The sequence below is a fragment of the Protopterus annectens genome, chromosome 1.part2, assembly GCF_019279795.1.
Source record: "Protopterus annectens isolate FY-2018-M chromosome 1.part2, PAN1.0, whole genome shotgun sequence".
NCBI classification, from domain to species: Eukaryota; Metazoa; Chordata; order Ceratodontiformes; family Protopteridae; genus Protopterus; species Protopterus annectens.
In genome coordinates this window covers 164,920,553-164,946,504 of record NC_056727.1, presented here as the reverse complement: position 1 = coordinate 164,946,504, position 25,952 = coordinate 164,920,553, and the positions used below count along the sequence as shown (strand labels likewise).

At 44.5% G+C, this 25,952-nt stretch overlaps 1 protein-coding gene across 1 annotated transcript in view; it reads right to left on the bottom strand.

Annotated features, from left to right (window-relative positions):
* The window catches only part of PPP2R5A (protein phosphatase 2 regulatory subunit B'alpha), a gene marked incomplete in the record, with an annotated part of 2,279,188 nt that overhangs the window by 1,907,928 nt on the left and 345,308 nt on the right, over nucleotides 1–25,952 (bottom strand).

Here is a 25,952-nt window from a genome sequence, read left to right as displayed (position 1 = left end):
TTTTTACCATAAATGTAGATGTTCAAGTGTATTCACTGTTGCAGTCATCACACTGGGTTATCTGCCTGCAGGTAGCCCTCAGCCGGCCTGAATACCAGAGTCTTTAGATTTGTGCGTCAGATGCTGTCGCTTCTTCCATGACGTCAGGGGTATAAAACATGCAGCCGACGCCAGGGGCTATGAAGTGGGCGGTGAAAGCCAACACATTCCGGCTAGGCTTATAAATGCCTTTGGGCAGATAGCCTAGTACCTATCTATGAACAATTACATCAGTTTTTCTTGCTCCAGATGCCAGGTGCCCCCACAATAGGAAGCAATTATATGGTATGGAACACCCCCAGCAAAAAGCAAATACACATGATATAATATATGCCAAACAAGGAGGAAAGGTAAAAGTCAAGAGAAGTCAGGGGGCTGGAGGGAGGGTAACCAGGCCTGCAACAGTGAATACACTCAACCATCTACATTTATGGTAAATGTACACAACTGTACTATGTTCTTCATGTTTCACTGTTGCAGTCATAATTTGGGTTGATTCCCAAAGCTAAGGAAGGGTGGAGGTAGTTAAAGACAATTAGGGCTAGCAATAAGGCCCTGTAAAACTGCTGTGGCAAATCCAGTTCTGGATTTAGAAAAGATAGGCAGGTGGTAATGCTTGGTGAAAGTATGTACAGAGCTCCAGGTTGCAGCTTCCAGGATGTCTCTGGTAGGGACTCTTCTGAGAAATGCAGTAAAGGTAGATGCAGCCCTGGTGAAATGTGTTCTTATCCCCTGTGGGATAGGTTTTCCATGGTGTTTGTAGCAAAAATGGATGCAATGTGCTATCCATTTGGAAATGGTTTGCTTTGAAATGTCTTTCCCCTCTGCCCCTGCAGCAAAGCTGACTAGCAGATGGTCAGATTTTCTGAGAGGCTTAGTCCTGTCCAAATACAATCTAAGCTGTGTACGTCCAGAGAATGCAGTATCCTTTCCCCTTTATTCTGAGGATTAAGGAAAAAAGTAGGCAAATGGCTTAGACTGGTTTAGAGCCACACTAGACACCACCTTGGACATGAAGGATGGATTAGTCCTGAGGGAAACCCTGTCCGCATGGAAGATAATGAAGGGTTCCCACTGTCATGAGGGCCTGCAGTTCAGACACTCTTCTTGCTGAAGTGATGGCTAGAAGTAAAGCTGTTTTCCAAGAAAGGAATTTCAACTCTGCTGTAGTAGATGGTTCAAAGGGCGGAATAGTGAGTTTTTTCAATATAAAGTTAAGGTCCCAGGCTGGAGTGGGAGCCCTTCTAGGGGGATTTAAAATTTTTGGCCCCTCTAAGGAATTGTTTTAGCAGGGGGTGAGAGAAGAGGGGTGGGTCAGTATTATAATGTGCTGATATGGCAGAGGCATGAATCTTAATTGAAGAGAAAGACAGGCCCTTGTGGAGCATTTCTGTTAAATAATCTAGAATATGAGATAAGTTGGGCACCGTTGTGCCCATCCCCTGAGCCCGACTCCAGGAACAGTATCTTTTCCACTTTCTGAATTAGGATTTTCTAGTACTAGGCCTCCTTGCCTCAAGAATGACATTCAGCATCTGCTTACTGAGGGCAGGGAATTAGCCAGGCTGCAAGGTTCAGGGTTTGAAGTTGAGGGTGCAGAATCTGACCCGCCTGCTGGGACAGCAGGGAAGGGGTGTGAGGCAGGTGCCAAGGTTGTAGCACTGTTAGACTGCACAAAAGGGGGTACCCATTGCTGGCATGGCCAGTCTGGTGCAATCAGTATTGTCCTTGGCTTGTCCTGTTTGATTTTTAGAAGAACCTTCGAGAGGAGAGGCAGAGGGGGAAAGGCATAAACTGAGAGGCTTTCCCAGGTAAAGGGCAGGGCCATCCACTTTCCAAGCTTGACTGTGGGGAGTTCTGGTGCAGAATTTGTTCAACTGGCAGTTCTGAGGGGAGGCAAACAGGTCTACCTCTGGAGTCCCCCATTTGTTTCTCAAGAGCTTGAACATTTTAGGTTCCAGTTTCCATTCGTGTGGGTCCATGTTTCTGCTTAAGTCATCTGCCAGTGAATTTAGTTTGCCTGGCAGGAACTGAGCTTGAAGGTTCACATGGTAGCTCAAGGCAGTGTTCCACAGAGCCACGGCTAGTCTGCAGAGTGGGAAGGAATGGGTTCCCCCCTGCTTGTTTATGTACCACAACTGTGGTGTTGTCCGTCTTTACCAATAGTTGTCCTGGAAGAATAAGGTCTCTGAAGGCTGTCAGAGAATTCTGTACAGCTAACATTTCTTTTTGACTGATATGCAGGTGCATCTGTTTTGGGTTCCATTTGCCCTGAATGCACTGCCCTGCCATGTGAGCACCCCATGCATAGTCTGATGCGTCTGTTAGGGTTTGGGCGGCAGGGGGTAGAGTGAAAGGGAGTCCCTTGTTGTGGTGGCAGGCCTCTGCCCACCAAAGGAACTCTGCCCTTAGACAAGGGATAATAGGAATCAGTGTCTCCAGGTCCTGAGAATGTTGACACCATAGACTTTTTAGGTACCACTGAAGTTTCCTCATATGCAGTCTTGCATATGGAATTAACAGAATGCAAGAGGCCATGAACCCCAGAGCTTGCAGGATTTTCCTTGCAGATAGCTGGGTTTTTGTGGCCAGTAGTCTGAAGTAGATTGTCACATGAACTTGTTTCTCTGGACTGAGGAATGCCATCTGGGAAGTTGTGTTCAAGCTTGCTCCCAGGAATACAATCTGTTGGCAGGGTAATAGGTGTAATTTATTCTCAATGATGGTGTACCCCAGTGAAGTTAGAAGTCTCTTTACAAATGCCAGGTGCTGTAATAGCCTGATTCAGACACAGAGTCAGGACTTGATATCATCCAAATATGGGTAAATCTGAATATTCCTTTGCCTGCAAAATGCAATGGCAGGAGCTAGGCACTTTGTAAATACCCTTGGCGCAGTAGATAAGCCAAAGGGCAGAGCAGAGAACTGATAGTGCATGCAGCCTGCCCTGAAGTATAGGAATTTTCTGCAGGATTCCCTTATTGGGATGTACAGGTACGCTTCTTTTAAGTCTAGGGTTGCCAGCCAGGCATCCTTGGCTAGCATAGGAAGAAGCTGCTGAAGAGTTAGCATTTTGAATTTTGGAACCACCAGAAAGGTGTTGAGAATAGAAAGGTCCAGGATAGGACGCCAGGAGTTTTCTTTTCTGGGAATCAGGAACAGTCTTGAGTAAAAACTTTGTCCCCTTTGTTCTTCTGGAACAGGTTGAATACCCTGACACTGAGGAGGGAGAGCACTTGCTTTTGGGCTTCCACCCACTGGTTTAAAAACTTGTGTTCATTAGTACAACAGATTTAAGAAAAACATTATACAGACCAAGACACCTTGATCTGTTTGGAAAAAGAAATATTTGAGGAAGTGCGAAATATAAAGAACAAAATCTAGACACTTTTGAAAGCTATAAAAAAAGAAATATGGAACATGGGAAAGAGAGATCTGATGTGCCACAATATTTGTGCAAATAGGTAAGTCAGACTAATCAACACAAAAACGGAAGCCCCAAAGATATTCAAACAGAAGTACAGGTAAAGCCATCCAGACATGGAAAATTTAAATTTCATAATACAAAAAAAAAAAAATCACAAAGCGGGAGGAAGATCAGCAAAGTAGAAGTTAAACAAATAGAAGTTGAAGTTATGAACTTGTGAAGTGAAGGATTTAGTGTAGAAAATTAAAGAATAGTTCTGCAAAATCTTACCATAACCACAGATGTCCTTCACTTCCATGATGCAGTATTCTGACTGTGGGATGCTCAGCCACAGGTGACCATAACGTCGGCTCATATGCAAAAGCTTAAGCCTGGTTGCTGCTAGTGCGTGGGACGTCGCACACAGGGCCATTAACCAGGGGCCTTAAATGTGATGTCTGCATGCACAGACCTCAAAGTACAGTTGTGTACACTTACCATAAATGTAGATGTCCGAGTGTGTTCACTGTTGCAGTCATTACATTTGAGGTAATCTGCTGGCAGGTTGCCCTCAGTTGGCCTGATTAACAAAGTCTTGGGTCCTGCATCGGTTGCTGTCCCTTCTTCCATGACGTCAGGTCATCAGGGGCATAAAACATGCAGCCGACGCCATTACATCAGTTTTTCTTGCCCCAGATGTCAGGTGCCCCCCAAATGGGGAGCAAACTATATATATATATATATATATATATATATATATATATATATATATATATAATATAAATAATATAAAACACAAAACATATACCTCCAAACAAAAGTAAATACACCAAAAAGGCTTTTAAATATAGTAACAGAAATGAGAGGTATAGCTAGAAAACAGGGCTGGAGGAGGTAACCAGGAGTGCAACAGTGAATACACTCTAACATCTACATTTATGTTAAGTGTACACAAAGTACAGTTGTGTACACTTACCATAAATGAAGATGCTCGTGTGTATTCACTGTTGCAGTCATTACATTTGGGAAATCTGCTGGCAGGTTGCCCTCAGTCAGCCTGAATAACAAAGTCTTGGGGTCCTGCGTCGGTTGCTGTCTCTTCTTCCATGATGTCAGGGGTATAAAACATGAAGCTGATGCCATTTTAATCAGTTTTCCTTGCCCCAGATGTCAGGTGCCCCCCGAATGGGGAGCAATATATATATATATACAAATATGCATGTGATTTAGAACACAAAAATATACCTCCAACTAAAAGCAAACACACCAAAAAGGCTTTTGAGCATAGTAAAAGAAAGAAGAGGTATAATAAGAGAGAAATAGGGGGCTGGCGGGTGGGTAACCCGGACTGCAACAGTGAATACACTCAAATATCTACATTTATGGTAAGTGTACACAATTGTACTATGTTCTTCGTGTTTCACTGTTGCAGTCATTACATTTGGGTAGAATCCCAAAGCTATGGCTGGGAGGATGGAATTATACAGCATTAGAAGCAGCCATAAGGCCCTGCAGGACAGCAGTGGGAAAGCCTTCTCTGGATTTAGAGAAGGAGGTAAATGGTAATGTTTGAACGTATGAACTAAACTCCAAGTAGCAGCTTCTAGAATGTCTCCGGTAGGAACTCCTCTGAAAAAGGCTGCAGAAGTAGATGCAGCCTTGGTGGAATGGGATCTGATCCCCTTGGGGACAGGTTTAACATGGTGCATGTAGAAGAATCGAATACAATGGCTTACCCATTTTGAAATAGTCTGCTTTGAAATAGCCTTTCCCTCTGCCCCGGCAGCAAATGCCACCACCAGTAATTGCTCAGATTTTCTTAGAGATTTTGTCCTGTTTAAGTAGAATCTTAGTTGTCTGTGTACATCCAATGAATGCAGAATCCGTTCCCCCTTGTTCTGTGGATTTGGGAAAAAAGTTGGCAGATGAAGATCATTCTCATAAGAAAAGCGCAGTCCGGGTCTGAACTGTCTGCAAACAGCTAAAGTTAACTTTGAGTATGTGTCTACCTGTTTCAGCCAATATTCATTTTCCCTGGAGAGCACTCTGCTTTGGCTTGTAAGCAGCCCCCCCCCCCCCCCCCACACACACACACACACACACACACACACACACACACACACATCTTCCACTTTCTCTCTTATTCCCTTCTGTTAGCAGATAGTATCCATAATCTGATCAATACTGTGTGCTTGTTAATTTAAACTGAGACCACAGTGGCCTACTGATACAAGGTTATCCTGTTTTTCCACCTGAAAATGGTTAAGAAATGACTTACAGTTTCAGAGCAGTCCTTGGTCAATTGTGATTGTTTCTCAAACACTAACTTGTCTTTGCTTTGGCTCATTAGCAGCAGTACAAAGAACTGCCTGCTCACACCCTTGTTCTCCCCTCCCCCTTCCCTGTTTATTACCTTAAGACAATCCCAAAGTTAATAAATATTACCTGTGGCAGGCACCATTTTTAAAACTACAATCACCCTTGTCACTATCATATGTTCACTCATCAATTAACTCTGTTACCTGATTGTTTCCAGCCCCCTCATAAGAGCAACTAACAGGGTTTCTACCCGCTTCACTCCCCACCCTGCCCCCTATTTCCTCCCGCCCCCCCCAGTGGTCCCACCTTTATTACACTCACAAACCCCTCCCATCTTTCTAGTAGCCAATCACAGCGCTAACCCAACACTACCTCCTCCATCTTCCCACTACTATCACACCTCCTCAACTAACATGTACAAGCATACCTTACCTATGCTCACTGCATGCACTCTCCTTGCATATCTTACATCCTACCAAAGCTCTATCATTCTCGCACTCAACCACTGCCACTGTACTACTACTCACACCACCACTCATGTCTCACCCTCACTCAGCTCCCCTCCCACCAACTCAAGAATCATCCCTATGCACCCCCCACATATTCTACCAACTACATTACTCAAACATAAAGCATCCCTACAACTTAACATAGTAACCCTCCCACCATACCTATTACCCAAAGAGCACAATCAAAAAGTTTCCCTTATAAACAAACACATTCAAAAACTGAGAAAACTAATAACCTCATGCATATCAAAACTAGCCCTAAGTGGAGATATCCACCCCAACCCTGGCCCTACCTTCTCCAACCCCAATCCTCATAATCAGACTAGAAACCACAACTTCTCCCATATTACAGACAATAGAAAGCCAAATGACTTCCTTCTACTAAGCCTAAATATTAGAAGTATATCCAACAAAGTCCATGAACTCCATGCCACCATAGACTTGTACTCCCCAGATACAGTCATCCTGAAAAAAACCTGGCTAAAACCTCACATTACCGGTGAGCAAATACTCCCTACAGGTTATGGCATACTAAGAGTAGACCGGCTAAACAAGAAAGGAGGCGGTGTAGCTATAATATTTAAACAGCATCTAAACATCCAGATCTTAAAATCATCAGCTCCACAAATAGGCAATGAAGAAATAATATATACCAACCTCAAAATAAACCAAAACAAAACCATCAACATAACTGGATGCTACTTCCCACCTGGCCAAAACATCCCTCCACTAGAAAACCTCCTCAGCTGGTCTACCCACCATCTCCCCCAAGAAACTATCATTTTAGGTGATTGCAATATTGACTGCCAATCCTGTTCTGGCAACCATCCAACCCATCATGTAAACCTTCATGGCTTCACCCAACTAGTCCAGTCGCCAACCAGGATAAATAAAAACTCCAGCAAGCACACTACCCTGGACTGGATACTAGTCAGTAAGAGCCCCCAGTCATATATAACAGGCTGCTTATCAGATAGCCTCAGTGATCACTCCCCAACATTCCTACTGAAAAAATACCTATACCAAGCTAAACCTGTCGTCTACCATCAGATACATAAAAAAATAAACTTTAACCCACTCACATTCATCTCATCCCTCAAATAATGTAACTGGCATCCTCTAAAGTCCCTCAGTCTTGATGACGCAGTTGCATTTTTTAATACTACCTTTCTGAGCATCCTTAATTACCATGCCCCCATAAGACTTTCCAGAATCAAAGCACAACCCTCCCCATGGCTACAGAAAACCACTAAGTCAGAAATGAAAAACAGGGATAAAGCCTGGGAGCACTGGCGCAAAACCAAGACCCCCTCAGCTAGACAGAAATTCCTAGAACTACACAACAGAGTCAAAAAGCTAATAAAATAGGACAAATTCCAATACTACCAGTCTGCCCTAGACTCCTCCGAACACAGCCCCAAACAATTCTGGTCCTCTATAAACTCCATCCTCCACCCAGGTAAAGTCAGTACCCCTCCTCCTAACATCCCTCACTCCTCAGAAAATATTGCTACCTCATTCAACACACACTTCACACAAACCATACTATCACTAGCTAAACACAACCCCCCTCCCCTCCAACCCACACCTTTAACTACTAATCTCCCCACTACCTTCTCTTTTTCTCCTGTACCTACCTCCAACATAAAAAAACACTTAACTAAACTTAAACCCACCAAATTAGCAGCAGACAACCTCCCAAGTGAACACCTACAAATCGCAGCTGATGCTCTGGCTTACCCAGTATCCATCTTGATTAACCGATCTCTGTCAGAAAGGAAAGTATCACATATAATTCCCCTCCACAAAGGCGGACCCTCCACAGAATTAACCAATTACCGCCTCATAGCTATTCTCTCTCCACTCTCCAAAATACTAGAGAGATGCATACACTCAGGTCTCAGACTACCTCCTTACTAACAACCTCCATTCCAATACTCAGCATGGTTTCCAACCAAACCATAGCACCACCACTGCCTTACTCTCCTTTACTAACACTATCCTTCAGCATAAAAACAATGTCTCTCTCTCCTCTGCTACTTTCCTAGACCTATCTAAAACATTTGACATGGTCACACACAAACAACTTATCTCTGTCCTCAATAACCTATCCTTCTCACAATCAGTCACCAACTGGTTTCAGAGTCATCTGTCTGACCGCCAACAGTCCGTTGTATGGCAGAATGACATATCTTCCCAACTACCTGTCTCCATAGGGGTTCCCCAAGGATCCATCCTTGGACCCCTACTCTTATCTGTTTTCACAAATAATCTAGCCTCTGCCACCACACATGGCACACTCATACAATATGCAGATGACTCTACCATCATCTGCTCAGCCCAGTCCCTACCCAAACTGCAAAAAGTCACACAGGAAGCCTTTTCCTCTTTTGAAACTTGGTTAATACAATGCACAATTAATACTCAACCCAAACAAAACTAAACTACTCATCTTCCAACCCACCAAACATACTTAAAACAACTCTCACTTTAACATCACAGCAAAAGACAACACCACTATATACCCAACTGAACACACCAAATTGCTAGGAGTGGAAATAGACAAACTAAAATTTGACATTCACATATCCATGACCATAAAAAAGTCCACAAAAAACTAGGAGCGTTATACAGAAATAAGCATCTTCTCACCAAAGCAGCAAAGATTTCAATAGCAAATTCCCACCTTATCGCCACCCTACTTTATGCCTCTCCAATATATACCAACCTAAGGCAATGCCATCTAAACAAGCTAGAGACCTGCTACAACAAAATTGCCAAATTCGCCACAGGGGCATCCTACCGTAGTCACCACTGTCTCTCACTTGCTGAACTGGGCTGGCTTGAACTCCCTCACCTCCTTCAATGGTATCAACTCTCACTTACCCACAAACTAGTAAACCATCCACTAAATGTCCCATCCCTCCAGAATCTACTCCAACCCTATCGCACCACCAGACTACTAAGATCCAGCAACAAAAATCACTTGCAGATCACTAAAGCCAATAATTCTGCTGGTGAAGCATTATTCTCTTGCACCATAGCCAAATTATGGAACTCCCTCCCACCCACAATTACCTCCGTACCATCATGCACCCACTTCAAAACTTTACTAAAAGCGCACCTAAAAACATGCTGGCTATGCCCTTGCAACTCCAACTCTAATATCACCCATCCCATCCAACCACTACCTTTCTTTCCACTCCACTAACTACCTTGATTATAGCAAGCTCAGATGCTCATAAGCCTAGTACTTATACAGCAGGAACTTCTTATTTTAACATTTGTTAATGTCGGTTATGTACTTCACATTTAAAGATTCTAGTTATCTACTGATGTACTATGTTCTTCATCTGTTAATATGTTGTAAGTAATTGCTATGTAAATTGTTAATCGCTACGTAATCCAATGTAACTACTGTCTGTTTATTTTAACTGTGGAGCTTTTCTCCCTGGGCCTCCACTGAAAATGGACCTACGTCCAGTCGGACACTCCCGGTCAACAAATATAAATAAATAAAAATAAATAAATAAATGGTCTGATTAAGAGCCACACTGGATATCACCTTGCGCATAAATGATGGACTGGTCCTGAGGACCACCCTATCCGGATAAAAGATAATGAAAGGTTCCACTGCCATGAGGGCCTGTAGTTATGAAATCCTTCTAGTTGAAGTGACTGCTAAAAGAAAAGCGGTCTTCCAAGAGAGAAGTTTTATGTGTGCTGCGGAAGCGTTGTCGCCTCACAGCAAGACGTTGTCCCATTCGATTCTCAACTAAAGCGTCTTGTGTGGAGGAATGCGTGAATAGGCGTGCCTTCGTTGAAGGTTGTGCGTCAAGGCTGGTAACTCAGCACGTAAAAATCCACTACCAAACATTAGCGGACCTGAGTTCTGCTGTGGCGACCCCTAACCAGGATAAGCCGAAAGACACAACAAGTAGCAGCTGGTTCAAAAGGAGGTAGAGTTAGTTTTTCCAGCACAAAGTTGAGGTCCAATGCAGGAGTTGGTGCTCTCCTGGGAGGTCTCAAATTTTTGGCCCCTCTGAGGTACCGCTTTCGCAGGGGATGAGAAAAGATGAGAGGCTGTGTTGTAATGAGCCAAAATGGCAGAGGCATGGATTTTTATAGAAGAAAAATATAGGCCCTTGTGAAGCATCTCAGTTAAGTATTGCAGAATCTGGGGGATATTGGGCATTGCTGTGTTTATTCCTTGTGCTTGGTTCCAGGCACAGAATCTTTTCCATTTATCAGCATAAGATTTTCTAGTACTAAGCCTTCTTGCCTCCAAAATGACATCCATCACAGGTTTACTGAGAGATGTGACTGGTGAAATTAGTTGATTAGCCATGCTGTAAGATTCATAGTTTGTAGCAGAGTATGCAGAATTTGACAGTTCTGCTGAAACAGTACATAAGGTGTCTGAGGCAGGTACCACGGAGGAAGGTGTGACATATTGTGTAGGAGCGGGTACCAATGTTGGTGAGGCCAGTCTGGAGCAATCAGAATAATTTTCGTTTTCTTCTGTCTGACTTTTAGTAAAACCTTGAAGAGCAGAGGCAGAGGGGGAAAGGCATAGACTGACAGGTTTTCCAGCTGAAGGATAAAACATCCACTTTCCAAGCTTTTTTTGTGATGAATTCTTGTGCAGAATTTGTCCAACGGATAGTTTTGGGGAGAGGCAAAATGATCTTTGTCTGGGCTCTCCCATTACTGTGTCAACATGCTGAAGATTTGTGGGTCCAGTTTCCATTCGTGTGGGTCCATGATATTTCTGCTTAGTTCGTCTGCCAGAGTATTTTGCTTTCCTGGCAGGAATTGAGATTGTAGATGTATTTGGTAAGTCAAGGCTGTGTTCCACAAGGCCATGGCTAGTCTGCAAAGGGAGTAGAAGTGGGTACCCCCCTGCTTGTTTATGTACCACATAACCGTGGTGTTGTCCGTCTTTAGCAGTAGTTGTCCTTGAAGGCTATCAGAGCATTCTGTACAGCTAGCATTTCTTTCCGGTTGATATGTAGGTGCATTTGATTTGGGCTCCATTTGCCCTGAATGCATCTCCCTTCCAGATGCCCCCCCCCCCCCCCAAGCATAACCTGATGCATCTGTAGTCAGGGTTTGGGTGGCAGGGGGTGGAATGAATGACAGTCCCATGTTTTGGTAACAGGTCTCTGCCCACCATAGGAACTCCTGTTGCAGGCAAGGAATGATAGGAATCATTGTTTCCAGGCTGTGACAATGTTGACTCCATAAGTTTTTTAGGTACCACTGAAGTTTCCTCATATGCAGTCTTGCACATGGAATTAGTAGAATGCAGGAAGCCAAGAACCCCAAGGCCTGCAGAATTCGTCTTGCAGATAGCTGGGTTTTTGTGGCCACTTGTTTGAAGTATGTCATCAACTGAATTTGCTTGTCTGGCGTGAGGTAAGCCATCTGGGCAGTTGTATTCAAGCTTGCACCCAGGAATGCAATTATTTGAGAGGGTACCAGTTGTGATTTATTTTCGTTTATGGTGTACCCTAGGCATGTTAAAAGCCTTTTTACAAATGCCAGATGCTGTAGAAGAGTGTCCTTGTTTTCTGCCTGAATTAGACAATCATCCACATAAGGATAAACTTGAATGTTTCTTTGTCTGCAAAATGCAATTACTGGTGCCAGGCACTTTGTGAAGACTCTGGGCGCAGTAGATAAGCCAAAGGGCAGTGCACAGAACTGGCAATGCAAATAGCCTGCTTTGAAGCTGAGGTATCATCTACAAGATTCCCTGACTGGGATATGCAGGTAAGCCTCTTTGAAGTCTAGAGTAACCAACCAGGCATCCTTGCCCAGCATAGGCAGTAACTGTTGTAGACTCAGCATCTTGAATTTTGGAATGTCCAGGAAGGTATTTAGAATGGATAAGTCCAGAATTGGACGCCATGATTTGTCTTTTCTGGGTACCAGGAAAAGTCTTGAATAAAAACCTTGTCATTTTTCCTTTTCTGGTACTGGTTGAATAGCCCCCATATCCATGAGGGACACTGCTCGTTTCTGGGCCTCTGCCCACTGACTTGGAGGCAGACCTGGCCATTTGTTTGGAGTTGGCAACGTGTTGAAATGAAATCTGTATCCCTGGGATACTACATTTAAAACCCACTTGTCCTGGGTAATTAGATGCCAACTTTGTACATGAAGTGCTAGTTTTCCCGCCAAAGGGGCTGCCAAAAGATAAGTGCTTGGAAATGGCAGAGGAAAGTCATTGAGACTGTTTACCATAGGGGGGGGTGCCTTGCTACTTCCAGATTTGGAGGTAGAGGCACCCCATTGTTTTGTTCTGTAAGTTCCTTGTGACTGAAACCTGGAGCCTTTGGAGTGTCTGCGTTTGACCTGAGCAGCTCTGTTGGGTATTGGAAAGGATCAGTTATTAGTAGCCCAGTGCCTACTGAACCTGTGTGGCTACACTTGTAGGAAATCTTTTACAGTTTGCATAGATTTAGCATTGTCTTCCATCTTTTTCAAAACTTCTTCTGCCTTATTACCAAAGAGACTGTCCTGTTGTAAAGGAGCATCCAACAATTTTGCTTTAACATGATCAGGCAGGTTTTGCTCCTTGAGCCAAGCATGCCTTCTTATCACAGATCCAGTTATGGCTGCCCTGCAAGAGGCCTCCAAGGAATCAATACCACGTTGCAAAGTATGCTTTCCACCTTGTTCAGGTGAATGCAATAAATCCTGTAACACTTATTTTCTACACAGTCAGAAATCAACATCATTTTCTGTTTCAGTAAGCCCATGACATGCTGTTGATATTTAAGCATATGAAATTGACAGTTTAAAGCCCTGACTGCCAGGGTTGCAGACGTGCAAACCTTCTTAGCCCATCTATGCAACGCTCTGGAGTCTCCATCAGAAGGGGTAGGATTTTTAGCAGTAGAAGCCTTAACACCCTTGGGACCCTGAGAAATTGTTTCAGGGTCAGCAGTAGGGTTTTTAAAAATAAACTTGTGGAAGTCAGGAAACCTGTAATATCTGTCTGGCTTACTAGGAGCCGGAAGCAGGGAATCAGGAGCCATGCTGGATTCTGAGAAAACATCATCAACAATGTCGAAAACAAGAGGTACAGACAAAGGCCTATGCTAAGGAAGAAGAAGGAAATCCTTAAGCCTCTTTTTGGATTCTGAGAAATCCTGACTCTCCCAATGAAAATGTTCCCTTAAGGTATGCAAAGTTTCTCCAAAAGAAAAATCCTCAGGAGGAGAAGCAGAAGGGATGGATTCTTCTGCATCAGAGTCATCATAAGGTGGAACAGAAAATTCCTAATCAGAAGAGGAATCAGAAGAAATGGAAACCTGATCTGAAGATTCATAATCAGTGCCTTGCCTAGGCCTCTTAGCAGGAGGGGGTTGGGAACCCCTGATCAAGGTAATTAAATCCTCCGCCATTTTGATCATTTATTTTTTAGACATAAGGGGCCTGAACACGTGGCCCATGCGTCAGATTTTTAGACATAGAAGTTGGTTTTGGCCTTGTTTTTGATGATGGCGTTGGTTTAATATACAAATCTTTAGGCCTGAAAACACCCTCAGAAGCCAGTGCCTGGTCAGCGGCTCCGGACCCATCTGAGAGAGAGACATCTGCGGGTTCAATACTTGGTGTCTCGCGGCATACCGGACTCCGAATGGGTCTAGGTAGAGGCCTGCGAATCAAAAGTAGCGGGCATCAGGGGCTGCGAAAGTGCCTGAGAACCGGCGAACCTCCGACTGGCTTAGAAGAAGCTTCATCGTCGGTTTTGGACCTCGACGGTATGTCTCTGTCTTTTTCTTTGTGTTTTTTGTGGATTCCGGTAGTCGGATTTCTAACAGACGACATTTCTGGATAGTTAAATCTTGAGCCAAAATATTTAGAAGCAAAAATATACAGACGCTTAACAGTGCGTTGGTTAAATTTAGCACAAAACCGACAGCAAGGCACGTTCTGGTCAGGGCCTAGGCAAGGAATACAGTACAAATGAAAATCCTTATGAGGTATTTGCTTCCCACAAGTAATACAATTATTAACTTTTACTGACATCGGTAAGGAGCAAGAAAAAGTTTCCCCAACGGGGTACTTAGCTTTAAGTTTAAGACTTAGGTTCTGAACTAGAAAACTAAAATATCAGGAGTCAGCCAACCGGCACTTGTGAACTGCTTCTGTTTCGGGCACCGCGCGGCAAGAAAGACCAATTAAAATGGCATCGACTGCATGCTTTATACTCCTGACGACCTGACGTCATGGAAGAAGAGACAGCAACCGATGCAGGACCCAAGACTTTGTTATTCAGGCCGACTGAGGGCAACCTGCCAGTAGATTACCCAAATGTAATGACTGCAACAGTGAAACACAAAGAACATCTGTACTATGTTCTTCGTGTTTCACTGTTGCAGTCATTACATTTGGGTATAATCCCAAAGCTACGGTTGGGAGAATGGATTTATACAGCATTAGGAGTGGCTATAAGGCCCTGCAGAACAGCAGTGTCAAAGCCTGGTCTGGATTTAGTGTAGCGAGGTAAATGGTAATGTTTTGTGAACGTATGAACTGAGCTCCAGGTAGCAGCTTCTAGAATGTCTCTGGTAGGAACCCCTCTGAGAAAGGCTGCATTAGTAGATGCAGCCCTGGTGGAGTGAGACCTGATCCCCTGGGGGACAGGATTACCATGGTGCATATAGCAGAAACGAATACAATGGCTTATCCATTTGGAAATAGTCTGCTTTGAAATGGCCTTTCCCTCTGCCCCTGCAGCAAATGCCACCAATAGTTGTTCAGATTTTCTTAGAGATTTTGTTCCAAGTAAAATTTTAGTTGTCTGTGTACATCCAATGAATGCAGAATCCGCTCACCCTTGATCTGTGGATTTGGAAAGAAAGTTGGCAGGTGAATGGTCTGATTAAAAGCCACACTAGATACCACCTTAGTCATAAAGGATGGATTGGTCCTGAGAGCCACCCTGTCCGGGTAAAAAATAATGAAAAGCTCCATTGCCATAAGAGCCTGCAGTTCTGAAATCCTTTTAGCTGAAGTGACTGCTAAAAGAAAAGCTGTTTTCCAAGAGAGAAATTTTAGGTCCGCAGTAGCAGCTGGCTCAAAAGGAGGTAGTTAATCAGGCCGACTGAGGGCAACCTGCCAGCAGATTACCCCAAATGTAATGACTGCAACAGTGAAACACGAAGAACATCCGACTGTCCAGTCAGACAATAGTCTAAGTGGTGCCAAATGACGCCCTCTAGACAGGTTAAATGCAATGAAGGGGGCAGGTGGGAGGGAAGGAATACTGCAACATGAAAGAGAAGGACATCTATGGTTATAGTAAGATTTTATACAACTATGCTATGTCCTTCTATTCCTATGTTGCAGGATTCTGACTGTGGGAGAGTACCACAACTCAAGGAAGAGGAAGGGTGGGGGAAGAAGTTGCAGTTTCCAGGAATTACTGCAGGATTGCCCATGCAAATTCTGCCCTGGCTCTGAAGACATGGTCCAAATTTGTAATGTTTGGTGAAGGTATGCACAGAAGACCATGTGGCTGCCTCAAGAATGGTAGTTGGGTCTACGTCCCTGAGGAAGCCACAGCTCTTGTAGAGTGTGCCCTGACCCCCAGGAGGTAATTGTTTCCCATGGTAGGATTAGCAGAAGGTGATAGTTTTCCTTATCCGTGATAGTTTTCCTTACCCAGCAGGAAATAGCTCATTTGGACACCACCTTGCCCAGGGCTCTGGGGTGGAAGAACACAAAACTGACTGGATTTTCTGATACTTTTGGTTTAGTCCAAATAGAACCTTAGTTGCCTGTGGACATCAAGGGAGTGAAGTATTCGGTCACGGTCATTCTTAGGTGAAGGAAAGAGGGTGGGTAAGTGAATAGACTGTCTGAACGACAGCTCATTGACTACTTTGGGCACGAAGGAGGGTTGGTATCCAGGGTCACCCTATCTTTGTGGAAGACAGTGTAGGGTGGGGATACCATTAGTGCTGGTAATTCTGAAACCCTTCTGGCTGAGGTAAGGGCTACTCGTAGGACAGTTTTCCACATGCACATCTGCAGAGAAAGAGAGCCAGCTGGCTCAAAGGGAGCAATAGTTAGTTTTATAGCACACAGTTTAGGTCCCAAGGAGGAGGAGGAATAGGTTTCTTTGGTGGCCTAATGTGGAGAACACCTTTTAAGAATAGTTTGACATACAATCTGGAAAGTAGAGGTGGGTCCGCAGGTAAGCAGGCAGAAATGGCAGAAAAATGGACCCTGACTGAAGAATATAAAAGGTCTGATTTCATGAGCTCACACATTTAGGTTATGACTGCAAGAACATTTGCTTGGATGGGGTCCCTATGCCTTTGGAGACATCATTTAGAAAAACTTTTCCATTTGGAAACATAGAACCTCCAGGTATTGGGTTTCCTGGCCTCCTGCAGGATAGAAGGATTATTCTCAGTGTAGTGGTGTCTGAAGGGGATCAAAAGTTAATCACTCAGAAGGTCAAGCGGAGAATATCTAGGTGTGGGTGAATCAGAGATCCCTTCTGTTGTGTGAGCAGGTCCACCTTGTGAGGCAACTTGTGGTGATTGCCCTTGGCAAGATATTGAAGAAGGGGGAACTAATGCTGCCTTGCCCAATAGGGAGTCACCAGCAAGATTTTTGTCTTGTCCTACCTGATTTTTAGGAGGATTTTCTGAATGAGTGGGAAGGGATGAAAGGCATACAGGAACAGTCCCTTCAAACAGATGGCGAAGGTGTCCACTCTTCAAGCTTGTGGGAAGGGATTCTTGGTACAGAAAAGTTGTAACTGTCTGGTCTGGGGAGGAGGCAAATAGGTCTACTTGAGGTGTACCCCACTGGGGGGAAATGTCTAAGAAGACATCTCTGTGCAACATCCATTCGTGATGCAGAGAGAATTATCTACTGAGGGCATACGCCTGACGGTTGTCCTGGGATGGAATATAAACTGCTTGCAGCAATATGTTACTTTGAGAGGCTAATTCCCATACCTGCATTGCTAGTCTGCAGAGAAGGTAAGAAGTGATCCCCCCCGCTTGTTAATGTACCACATCATAGTAGTGTTGTCTGTGAAGATTTGTAGGGCTCCAGGCTGCACGAGAGGGAGAAAGGCCTGTAGGGCTAGGCAGACTGCAGTCATCTCCCATATGCTGATGTGCTTTTTCTGGAGGGAGGGCTCCAATACAGCTTGCACTTTGAGCCCTTCATGGTTGCTTGTATTGGCAGTGGGGTTTGCAAGGGTAGGTCTGGGTTTAGTTGCACCTACTGGATCCACCAATTCAGTTCTGTTTTCAGGCATGGTAAGAATGGTACCTGAAAGTCCAGGGGTTGGCTGTGTTGTGACCATTCTTCAGGTACCACTGGAACTTCATGTGGAGCCTGGCTAATGGCAGCATAGGAAAGTACAGTTGTGTACACATACCATAAATGTAGATGTTCGAGTGTATTCACTGTTGAAGTCATTACATTACGGTTATCTGCTTGCAGGTAGCCCTCAGTCTGCCTCATTAACAAAGTCTTGGGTCCTGCATTGGTTGCTGTCCCTTCTTCCATGACGTCAGGTCGTCAGGGGTATAAAACATGCAGCCGACGCCATTACATCAGTTTTTCCTGCCCCAGATGTCAGGTGCCCCCCCTAATGGGGAGCAATTAAATTTAAAAGTACAATGATACACCTCCAACAAAAAAGCAAATACACCAAAAAGGCTTTTAAGCATAGTAAAGGCAAGTAGAAGTATAGCCAAAAGAAGTAAGGGGGCTGGAAGGAGAGTAACCAGGACAGCAACAGTGAATACACTTTAATATCTACATTTATGGCAAGTGTACACAACTGTACTATGTTCTTTGTGTTTCACTGTTGCAGTCATTACATTTGGGTAGATTCCCAAAGCTATGGTTGGGAGGAGGAATTTAGATAGCATTCGGACCAGCTATACGGCCCTGCAAGACTGCAGTGGCAAAACCAGCTCTGGATTTAGAGAAAACTGGCAAATGATAAAGCTTGGTGAAGGTATGCACAGAGCTCCAGGTAGCAGCTTCTAGGATGTCCCTGGTAGGGACGTCTCTGAAAAAGGCTGTAGAGGTAGATGCAGCCCTGGTGGAGTGAGGTCTGATCCCCTGGGGGTTGGTTTTCCATGGTGCTTATAGCAGAAATTAATGCAATGCCCTATCCATTTAGAAATGGTTTGCTTTGAAATAGCCTTCCCCCCTCTGCCCCTGCAGCAAATGCCACCAGCAGTTGTTCAGATTTTCTTTGAGGTTTAGTCCTGTCCAAGTAGAATCTAAGTTGTCTGTGCACATCTAAAGAATGCAGTATCCGTTCCCCTTTGTTCTGTGAATTGGGAAAGAAGGTTGGCAAATGAATAGACTGATTAAGAGCCACACTGGATACCACCTTGGGCATGAAGGATGGACTGGTTCTAAGGGACATCCTGTCCGCATGAAAGATGATGAAAGGCTCCACTGCCATAAGGGCCTGTAATTCAGATACCCTTCCAGCTGAAGTGATTGCTAAAAGGAAAGCGGTTTTCCAAGAAAGAAACTTTAAGTCTGCAGTAGCAGCTGGCTCGAAAGGAGGTAGAGTAAGTTTCTCTAAAACAAAGTTAAGGTCCCAGGCTGGGGTTGGAGCTCTCCTGGGAGGTCTCAACTTTTTGGCCCCTCTGAGGAACTGCTTGAGCAGTGGATGAGAGAAGAGGGGAGGTTCTGTGCTATAATGAGCTGAAATGGCTGAGGCGTGGATTTTAATGGAGGAAAAAGATAGGCCCTTGTGAAACATCTCAGTTAAGTATTGTAAAACCTGAGGTAAATTGGGCGCTGCTGTGCTCATCCCTTGAGATTGGTTCCAGGCATAGAATCTTTTCCAGTTTTCAGCATAAGATTTTCTAGTACTAGGTCTCCTTTGCCTCTAAAATTATATCCATCACAGGTTTACTGAGGGATGGTAGAGGAGAGATTATGTAATTAGCCAGGCTGCAAGGTTCAGTGATAGAAGCTGAGGGTGCAGAATCTGGTTTTCCTGCTGGGACAACAGGGAAGGAGTCTGAGGCAGGTGTCACGGGGATAACCATGACATACTGCGCAGAAGAGAGTACCAGTGATGGCATTGCCAGTCTGGAGCAAATCAAAATCATCCTTGGTTTGTCCTGTTTCGATTTTTAGTAGTAATTTGGAAAGCAGAATCAGAGGGGGGAAGGCATAGATTTTTTCCAGCTGAAGGACAGAGCATCCACTTTCTAGGCTTGCTTGTGGGGAGTTCTTGTGCAAAATCTGTCCAATTGGTAGTTCTGGGGAGAGGCAAACAAGTCTATATATGGGCTCCCCCATTTGCTTGTCAACATGTTGAAAATCCTTGGTTCCAGTTTCCACTCGTGTGGGTCCATGAGGTTTCTGCTTAGTCCTTCTGCCACTGTATTGAATTTTCCTGGCAGGAATTGAGCTTGTAGGTGCACTTGGTAGCTCAAGGCTGTGTTTCACAATGCCATGGCTAGTCTGCAGAGGGGGTAAGAATGTGTACCCCCCTGCTTGTTTATGTACCACATAACAGTGGTGTTGTCCATCTTTACCAAAAGTTGACCTGGAAGAATGTGGTCCTTGAAGGCTGTCAGAGCATTCTGTACAGCTAACATTTCTTTTTGATTGATATGCAGGTGCATTTGACTTGGGTTCCATTTGCCCTGAATGCACTTCCTGCCAGGTGAGCCCCATGCATAGTCTGATGAGTCTGTTAGGGTTTGGGCGGCAGGGGATGGTGTGAAAGGTAGTCCCTTGTTTTGGTAGCAGGCGTCAGCCCACCAAAGGAATTCTTGGCGTATGCAAGGTATGACAGGAATCATTGCTTCTAGATCCTGAGAATGTTGACACCATAGGCTTTTTAGATACCACTGTAGTTTCCTCATATGCAGTCTTGCATATGGAATTAGATTTAATGCAGGAGGCCATGAACCCCAAGGCTTGCAGTATTTGTCTTGCAGATAGCAGGGTTTTTGTGGCCACTTGTTTGAAGTAGGTTGTCAAGTGAATTTGTTTCTCTGGCATCAGGTAAGCCATCTGGGAAGTTGTATTCAAGCTTGCTCCCAGGAATATAATTTGTTGACAGGGTACCAGGTGTGATTTCTTTTCGTTTATGGTGTACCCCAGACAAGCTAGAACCCTTTGTACAAAGGCCAGATGATTCAAAAGTATGTAATGGCTTTCTGCCTGAATTAGACAATTGTCCAGGTATGGGTATATTTGAATATTTCTTTGCCTGCAAAATGCAATAACTGCAGCTAGGCACTTTGTGAATACCCTGGGCGCAGTAGATAAGCCAAAGGGCAGTGCAGAGAAAGTACAGTTGTGTACACTTACCATAAATGTAGATGTTAGAGTGTATTCACTGTTGCAGTCATTACATTTGGGTTATCCTGCTGGCAGGTTGCCCTCAGTCGGCCTGAATTCCAAAGTCTTGGGTCCTGCGTCGGTTGCTGTCGCCTCTTCCCCGATGTAAGGCCATCAGGGGTATAAAAGATGTAGACAACGCCATTTTATTCATTTTTTTTTTGCCCCAGATGTCAGGTGCCCCCAAAAGGGTAGGCTAAAGTTATGTAAATAAAACATACATGTACCAAAATAAGCTTTACCTTCATCTATAAGCAAATACACCACCTAGGTTGCATAAAGTTAAGTTCCAGCAAAAAGAATGGGAATGGCGGGTGGGTAACTTGGACTGCAACAGTGAATACACTCGAACATCTACATTTATGGTAAGTGTACACAACTGTACTATGTTCTTCGTGTTTCACTGTTGCAGCCATTACATTTGGGTTGAGTCCTAAAGCTATGGTTGGGGGGCTGGAGCTAAACAGCATTAGGAGCGGCTAGGAGGCCCTGCAGAAAGTACAGTTTTGTACCTACCATAAATGTAGATGTCTGAACAGGAATGCATCTGCAGTCCTTACAAAAGGGTTGTCCTGTCGTCAGGCAGCCCTTCGGTCGGCCGGATTCCAAAGTCTGGGTCTGGCCTCGGCTGGTGTCGCACTTCACCCGACGTCATAGCTGCAGTTCTTCGGGTATAAAGGCATCAGACGACGCCATTTTCCTCAGTGTTTCTTGCCCCAGATGCCAGTTGCCCTCTTGGATAGCTAAATTTTGGATAAATGCCAATGTTTCCAAATAGTAGAAGGCAAACACAAACAATAAGCATGTATGTACATATATACAAACAAATACACCATAAGAGATCCCCCCCCAGCTAGCTATTAGATGGCCAATAACCTAGGAATACCACAGAGGGGAAGGAGGGTGGGTAATCCTGACTGCAGATGCATTCCTGTTCGGACATCTACATTTATGGTAGGTACAAAACTGTACTATGTCCTTCAAGGATGCATCTGCAGTCCTTACAAAAGGGTAGAATACCATAGCCAAACTAGGGGAGGAGGAAGAAGAAATTATGGTGTAGTTAGGATCCCTTGCAAAACAGCAGTGGCAAACCCTGCTCGGGATCTAGAGTATAAAGGTAAGTTATAATGCTTGGCAAATGTATGCACGGAGGTCCAAGTAGCAGCCTCTATAATGTCCTTGGTAGCCACTCCTCGTAAGAAAGCTGTGGTAGTGGCTGTAGCCCTTGTAGAATGAGGCCTTATGTTCTGTGGAGTTTGCTTTCCATGGTAGGAGTAACAGAATCTGATGCAATTTCCTATCCACTTGGAGATTGTCTGTTTTGAAATTGCTTTTCCTTCCCTTCCTGTTGCATATGTTACCAGAAGCTGGTCAGTTTTTCTATTGCTCTTGGTTCTGTCCAGGTAATAACAACTGTCTATGTACATCCAAAGTGTGCAGCAGTCTTTCCCCTGTTCTGTGGATTGGGAAGAAGGTAGGTAGGTGGATAGCCTGGTTTAAAGACACTCTGGATACCACCTTAGGCATAAATGTAGGATTTGTTCTCATGGACACTCTATCTTGATGGAAGATTAGGAAGGGTTGTACTGCCATTAAAGCCTGTAGCTCAGAAACCCTTCTTGCTGAGGTAATTGCCAGCAGAAAAGCAGTTTTCCAGGATAGGTGTTGAAGATCTGCTGTTGCTGCTGGTTCGAAAGGGGGGAGTGTTAATTTTTCTAGCACAAAGTTCAAGTCCCATGCTGGTAATGGTGGTTTCCTAGGAGGTTTCACATTTTTAATTCCTCTCAGAAACTGCCTGAGTAGAGGATGAGAAGACAGGTGGATCAAGCTGTATTCTGCAGAAATAGCTGATGCATGTATCTTGATGGAGGAGTAGGACAGGCCTGTATGGAAAAGCTCTGCCAAATACTCCAGGATGTTGGCAATGTCTACCTTTGACACATCTTTTCCCCTTTCAGTACTCCAAATGAGAAACCTTTTCCATTTTCCTGCATAGTTCCTTCTTGTTGAAGGTCTGCGGGCCTCAAGGATAATGTCTTTAACCCTTTGGGATAAATCTGGGTTAGTTGCTCTTATGTAATGTTCCAGGCAGTCAGCTTCAGAGTTTTCAGGTTTGGATGCAGGGTGTTGTAGCCGCTCTGAGTTAACAGCAAAGGAATCAGGGGTAGTGTCCACATCTGCCCCCGAGACATGCTCCTCAGTAATGGGTACCAATGTTGTCTTGGCCAGTCTGGAGCTATCAGAATGATCCTTGGATGTTCCTCTTTGATTTTCAATAGCACCTTGTGCATCAAAGGAAGAGGTGGGAATGCATAGGCTGTCAGGCCTTTCCAACTGAAGGATAGAGAGTCCACCTTCCAAGCAAGTGGGTGGTACCGTCCTTGTGCAGAATTTCTTGAGCTGGTGATTGAGTGGGGATGCGAATAGGTCTATTTGTGGCAGTCCCCATTTCCTTGTGATGACCTTGAAGATGTCCAGGTGTAGCATCCATTCGTGAGCATCCGAGGTAGTTCTGCTTAATATGTCTGCTAGGATGTTTTCTTTTCCCGGTACAAAAATTGCTTGTAACTGAATGTTGTAGCTCAGAGCCATATTCCATAGGTCCAGTGCCATCCGGCATAGAGGGTATGAATGAGTGCCTCCTTGTTTGTTGATGTACCACATGACTGTGGTGTTGTCTGTCCTTATCAACTGCCCTTCTTGGAGGAATGGTCTGAAATTCTGGATTGCTAGTTTTACTGCCAGCATTTCCTTTTGATTTATGTGCAGGTGCAGCTGATCTGGAGTCCATAAGCCTTGTATGCACTTGTCCAGCATGTGGGCCCCCCAACCGAGGTCTGAGGCGTCCGTTGTGATGGTTTGGCTTGGTTGAATGCTGTGGAATGGCAAACATGGGTTTGACTGGCATGCCTGAGCCCACCATAGGAACTCTTGTTTCAGGCATGGGATTAGTGGTATTTCGGTTTCTAGGCTGTGCCTGTGTTGAGCCATAAATTCTTCAGGTACCACTGTAGCTTTCTCATATGCAGTCTGGCATAAGGGACCAGGATTATGCAGGATGCCATGGAGCCCAAGGCCTGCAGTACTTTCCTTGCTGTTAGTTTGTTCTGCTTTGTTAATGCCAAGAAGTAGAGAGGAAGTTGTTCTTGTTTTTCTGCAGTTAGGAATGCCATCTGTTTTACTGTGTCCAATTCTGCACCTAAGAAGGTTATTCTTTGGGATGGTATCAGTCTTGATTTTTTTATATTGACTGTATATCCCAGGGCTTGCAGTAAGCAAATGACTCTTTGTAAGTGTTCTGTTAGCTTGTTTTTGTTGTCCGCTTGTATCAAGCAGTCGTCCAGGTATGGATATATTTGGATTCCCTGAAGCCTGCAGTGAGCGATTACTGATGCCAGGCATTTCGTGAACACTCTGGGCGCAGTAGATAAGCCAAAGGGCAATGCTGAGAATTGATAATGCTCTGATCCTGCAAGAAATCTGAGGTATCTTCTGCAATTTGGTCGTATGGGGACGTGCAGGTATGCCTCCTTGAGATCTAGAGTCACCAGCCAATACTCCTTGCTCAGCATGGGAAGAAGTTGCTGTAGGGTCAGCATTTTGAATTTTGGAACAATGATGAATGTGTTTAAAGCGGACAGGTCGAGAATAGGCCTCCAATTTTTCTCTTTTCTTGGTAGCAGGAAGAGTCTGGAGTAAAATCCCTTTCCTTGTTCCATAGATGGTACCCTTTCCACAGCTCTCATCTTTGCTAATTGAGCTATTTGTTTTAGAGCTTCTGTCTTTTGATTTGGTGGTAGGTTTGGCATTCCTCTTTTTCCTGGTGAAGTATGGAAATGAAACCTGTAGCCTTGGTCTATAGTTTGCAAAATCCACTTGTCTCTTGTGATGTAGTGCCAGTTTTTTGAAAATAAGGCTAACTTTCTGCCTAAGGGTGCTGCAATTTGTTCCCTGGTAGGCGGTGCCAGAGCCAAGTCACTGTGATTGTCCTGTTGCAGTGGTAGTAGTTGTGTCTGTGCCTCGCTGGTTGTTACCTTGCCACTGGCGCCCCTGTAGGCACCTCCTCTGGATTGATTTCTGCCTCTCGAGCCTATTCCTGCCTCTCTGTGTTTTAGAGGAGTCTGGAAAGGACCAATTTTGGAAGGCCAGTTCCTGCTAAACCTTGGAGGCTGAACCTGTAAGAAATCTTTCACTGTTTGTACAGATTTTGCCTTCTCTTCCATTTTCTTCAGTACCTGCTGAGCAGGAGAACCAAATAAACTGACCTTATCCATAGGAGCATCTAATAGTTTTGCTTTAACATGATCCGCAAGACCTGTTCTTTCAACCATGCATGCCTTCTTATAACTGTGCCAGTCATGGCTGATCTAAAGGAAGCCTCCAGTGCATCATAGCCACATTTTAAAGAATGGTTACTAACCTGCTGAATGTTATGCACCATTTCTAGAACATATTTCTTATCTAAAGAATCATCAGAGGACAGTTTCTTAGTTAACTGATCAAGCATAAACTCCTGGTATTGGATCATATGAAACTGACAGTTCAATGCCCTAGCTGAGAGAGTAGCAGAGGTGTATACTTTTTACCCCATCTCTAAGGACCTGGATTCCCTTTCAGAGGAGAGGGTTTTAACTGAGGTCGAAGCTACTGCCTTAGGCCCCTGGGAGATAGTCTCGGGATCTGCAAAAGGAGCCTTGTATAAATGGTGATGTGTGTCCGGGACCCTGCAAAACCTATCGGGCTTAGCAGGGGCTGGAGGCAAAGTGTCAGGAGCAGTGCGAGCATCATTAAATGTATCATCTACAACAGGAAGAACTGGAGGTATAGCTAAAGGCATATGTTGTGGTAAATGTAAAAAAGTCCTAAGCCTTTTCCTTGAGTCTGAGAAATCTTGCCCCTGCCATTGAAATTGCTCTCTCATGGCATGTAAGTTTTCCCCAAAGGAAAATTCCTCTGGTGGAGAGGCAGAAGGAATCGATTCCTCAGCATCGGAGTCTTCATAAGTAGAAAAAGGAGCCTCTGGATGGTCTGTATTGTCTGAATCATCAGAAGAATCATCTGAGGACACTGGCTCAGGGGGCTCTGCTCTAGGTCTCTTTTCTGGAGGAGGTTGAGAGGCCCTATCTGGATGAGGTTGGGATCCCCTTATTAAAGAGATGAGATCCTCTGCCAGAGTAAGCATTTGGGAACTGGAACTGGGCCTGAGAGGGGGGCTTAACAGGCACAGACTTAGAAGTTTTGGCTGCTTCAGCCCTGGCAAAGGCCTTTATGGACATGGCTGCAGGCGGCCTAGCAGCACC